Source organism: Rutidosis leptorrhynchoides, chromosome 2 (genome assembly GCF_046630445.1).
Source record: "Rutidosis leptorrhynchoides isolate AG116_Rl617_1_P2 chromosome 2, CSIRO_AGI_Rlap_v1, whole genome shotgun sequence".
Taxonomy (NCBI): Eukaryota; Viridiplantae; Streptophyta; class Magnoliopsida; order Asterales; family Asteraceae; genus Rutidosis; species Rutidosis leptorrhynchoides.
The window spans coordinates 559,373,929-559,379,060 of record NC_092334.1 but is presented as its reverse complement, the minus strand read 5'-3'; positions in this window follow the sequence as shown (position 1 = coordinate 559,379,060).

Here is a 5,132-nt window from a genome sequence, read left to right as displayed (position 1 = left end):
TCTTTCAAGAATTTGGCATACCTAGGCATTCCTGAAATCACATCAATGAAAGGAAGATTGACATTTATTTGTTTAAACATATCCAAGAATTTGGATTGCTCGGCTTCAAGTCTTTCTTTTCACATTTTACTTGGGTAAGGAAGTGGTGGTTGGTATGGTTTAACATAAGGCTTTGCCTTAACTGTGTTATCTTCATTAACCTTTTCAACTACCGGTTCTGTTTCCTTATCTTGCTCAGGTTGTGGTTCTTGTGTAGTAGGAATTGAGTCATCAAAAATTACAGGTATTTTAGGTGGTTTAAGTGTAATACCACTTCTCGTGGTAATGGCTTTAGCTGTTTCATTCTGGGGGTTAGCATTTGTATCGCTAGGTAGACTTCCCGGTTTTCTTTCACCTATCAACCTTGCTAGGTTGCTTACTTCTTGTTCCAGATTTTGGATAGAAACTTGTTGATTTCTAAATGCTTGAGCATTTTGTTCATTCGTTTGTTTCTGAGATGTGAAAAATTGCGTTTGAGATTCAACTAGCTTCGACATCATATCTTCTAAATTTGGCTTTTTATCATCGGTTTGTGGTGGTTTATTTTGAAAAATAGGTCTTTGCTGATTGTAAGTATTGTTGGATACTTGTTGATTACTAGGACCTTGTTGGTTGTTGTATGGAACATTTCGGTTATAATTCTGGTTTTGATTGTAGTTTGGTCTTGGCGGTTGATAATTATTTCCAGGACTTTGGTTCATGTATGAAACATTCTCTCTTTGTTCCATTGTTTGTTCAATAATGAGACAATCTTTTATCAAATGTGGTCCTCCACACTGCTCACAACTAATTCGTATAGAGTGAATATCCTTAGTCATCTTTTCCATTCGTCTCTCGAAAGCATCTATCTTTGTGGACATGGAATCAAAGTCATGGCTAGAATCGGCTCTAGCCGCTTTAGATGATCTAACGATATCTTTTTCTTGGTGCCACTCATGTGAGTGGGAAGCAGTGTTATCAATAATTTTGTAAGCTTCAATTGCGGTTTTCTTCATAATGGAACCACCAGCTGCTATATCGATGTCTTTTCGTGTAGTGATGTCGCATCCTTGATAGAATATTTGTACTATTTGATAAGTGTCTAAACCATGATGCGGACATCCTCTTAACAACTTTCCAAATCTTGTCCACGCCTCATATAGAGTTTCATTTGGCTTTTGCGTGAATGTAACAATTTCTCCTTGAAGTCTCAACGCTTTAGATGCCTGAAAGAATTGTTTAAGTAATTTTTCAACTAAAACGTCCCATGTATCAATCGCCCCTTCAGGTATCGATTCTAACCAATCTTTGGCTTCTCCCTTTAAAGTCCAGGGAAATAACATGAGATAGATCTGTTCATCCTCCACTTCTCGGATTTTAAATAGAGTACAAATCCTATTAAAGGTACGAAGATGTTCGTTTCGATCTTCCTTTGGCGGATCACTAAATTGGCATTGATTAGTTACCTTGTGTAAGATTTGTCCTTTGATTTCATAATCTGGCGCATTAATGTGTGGTTGAGTAATGGCATGACCATGGCCAGTGCGTTTAGCTCTCATTCGGTCTTCCATACTTAGCGGTTCCAGATTTTCCATGATTGAGTTTGTTGAATCTGAATCACTAGAGGATTCTGACTTAATGGTTTCTTCCTTGACAATTTCTGGATGAGTGATTTGTTGTTCAGGAGGAATGATTAGTGGTTCAGGATCTCTGAATTGTACCTGAATATCCTCCGAATTCTCAATTGTGAGGTCGGGTTCAAAAAATGGATTATCGGAAATTTGAATTAGAGTACTTGGTCGACTAGATGACGATTCTAAAGAAAAATCAACGGCGACAATGTTGGCTTGATGTCTTGATCGAGTTACGGGAGGTGAACGTATGAAAGGTGGTGAACGTTTTGCTCGGTGCATTCACTGAATATCCTATTAGTTATAAAAATAAAAATTATATAAGTTATCAAATTAATAGACTTTTCTGATTTTTCTCACGTTTCGAATAGTCAATAGATGCAGCAGGTAGCCAGGACCCTTTAAATCGGAAGCCTACAACTCGCCACTAACAAATCCAACTATTACTACGAACCAGAAAATTTTAGATGTCTATCAATTTAACCACTTAAAATAATTTTTCATTTTGAAATTGTAGAGAAGAAATAGAAAATTCTATGTCCTAAAAACTAGAGCATCGAGAAATAAGAAAGAAAAAGAGCGCGTCGAAAAACGTCAAAAAATAAAAGGTCGAAAAATAAGCGTCGAAAAATAAATGTCGAAAAACAATAAAATGCAGCGTCGAAACTTAAAAGTCTAAAAACTAAAATTTAAAACTTACGTCTAAAGGTATTAAAGCTTAAAAGGAATTCTATATCCAAAACGGCAATAACTTAAAAAGTATTAAAATCTTAAAACGGCGTCACAAAATTCTAAAGCACCTAAATCTTAGTCTAAAGAAAAAGCACTTAAGGAATTTAACGGCAAAGCCTAAAAATCTAGAAATAAAAATAAACTACGGCAAATACTAAATTTAAAACTAAGTACGAACGATAAATATATAAATTAAGATTAAACGATTAAAAATATACAAAATATAAAAAGAAATAAAAAGTACTAAAATTACAATTTTATAAAAATATTATTGTTATATTATTATTTTATAAAAGTATTACTTTATATATTAATAAAACTAATTAACACTTAAATTAAACAAAACTTAAACTAATTAATATTTAAATAAAACCCTAATTATTATTAATTAATATTAATTATATATAAATCAAACCCTAATTCGATCAGCCAAGGTTTCAGTTCTGTCAAATCAGCTCATGCGATCGCATGAGCTGAGTGTTATAATACCATGCGGTCGCATGACTTCGGGTACCAGGCCAATTGTTGGGCTTCGAAAGGCTTCGGCCCAATTACAGTTTTAATTATTTTTTTTATGTTTTTAATTTATAGAAAATGTTTATAAAAAATAAAAAAAAACTTGTATTTTAAAAACTAAAATAAAAAAATAGAAATACTTTATAATTTTATATATTTTAAACAAACTCTTAAAAATATATATATTTCGTTTTTCTTTTTATATTTTTGTATTTTTAATATTTAAAACGTATTTTTACAAAAAGAAATTAAAACTTAATAAAAATCTTTTTTTTATAGCGTTTCGCTTCGGCGTTGAATTTTCCCCGGCAGCGGCGCCAAAAATACTTGATGTGTGCAGCAACGTATACAAAATAGTTATATTTTTATTGCAAAATACTATTAAATACGATATAATTTTACACAAGTTATTTATTTATTATTAGAGTGGATATACCTAAACCTTGCTACAACACTATAGGTAGTGTACCTAATCGTACAGTAGTGTAGTTTTTAGTAAGTCCGGTTCGTTCCGCAGGGAGCTAGCCAAGTTTAACGCTATATTTTTAAAACTATATTTGTATATATATATATATATATATATATATATATATATAAGTAGTATTATTATTATTATTATAAAATGGGGTTTTTTTACCGTTTAATGACCGGTTTGTCGATTTTATGTCTTAAGTCGCAGTTAAAACCTAATGTAAAATATTAAAAATAAATATAACTTAATTTAAAGCATAAAGTAAATGACGATAATTAAAGTGCGATAAATAAAATGACGATAAATAAAATTGCGATAATTAAAAAGTAAGCTAATTAAAAGTGCAATAAATAAAATGAAGGAATTATGCTTATTTAAACTTCCGTAATCATGATGTTTGGCATGTTGATTTTAATTTATTACCATAGGTTAATTGTCCTTTGTCCTGGATTATTCAATATGTCCATATGGTTTTGTCCATAATAGTCCATCGGTCATAATTATAAAGTGCGAGAGTCTTCGTCAAATTATCCTTATGTCCGAAGTCAAATATTCCAACTAATTGGGGATTCGAACTGTAACAAGGTCTTAATACTTTGTTTAGTGAATACACCAGGTTATCGACTGCGTGTAATCCAAGGTTTTACTACTTTGTTAACAATTACACCAATTACCCTTGAATGTAATCCACCCCTGTTTTAATGAGTCCATTAACTATTAATCCATTCCCGTGTCCGGTAAAATGAACAGTTATTGGTATTTATAGATTCCCGCCCACCGTACCCGATTAAGCGTATGTGGTTATTTATAGATACGTCGAATTGTAACCTTTAATATTAAATTAACGAGGTATCGTTTAGTTAATATAAAGCCCATTAATAGCCCATAGTCTAATTTCCACAAGTGTCGTTCTTTTGTCCAAAACCTAATTATGGTACAAAGCCCAATTACCCCATCTTTAATATTTAGCCCAACATCACGATTACTTCGATTTAAATAAGCATAATAATAACTTAGCTACGAGACATTAATTTTAAAAGGTTGAACATAACTTACAATGAGTATTAATCGCGTAGTGTTACACGGACATAATTTCGACTTACAAACTTAAAACATTCGCTAACATAACCTTATTATTATTAATCTTAAATTAAATTTAAAATTATATATATATATATATATATATATATATATATATATATATATATATATATTTGTGAGAGAGAGATTGATAAAGGAGTAAATAAATCGGCCAGAAACTGCGAAATTTATAGGACCTGACACGCTACAGTGTGCCATGCGTCCGCATGGATTTAACACTGCATGGCCATGCGATCGCATGGCCACCTTTTCCTGGTCACAAAGCTTCCAAAACGTGGGCTGCTATGATTAATTTAATATAATATATATAATTATATATAATTATATATATATATTATATTATATTCTTGTGCATCGTTGACTTGTAATTTTAGGTCCGTTGCGTCGCGCGTTGATAGTTGGTTCATGTCCCGGTTCCGGATTTTCGAACGCCTTTTCGTACGATTTAATATCTTGTACTTTGTGTTTCACGGCTTGTACTCTTGTAATTTTTAGACGTTTCTCATCAATAATTTGAACCATTTGGATTGTACTTTGTACTTTTTAGCTTTTTGGTCATTTACGTCTTCAATTCGTCGAATCTGTCTTTTGTCTTAACCCATTAATATTTAAACGAATATCACTTGTAAATAGAAAAATTGCAACTAAAAGCTTGTCTTTCT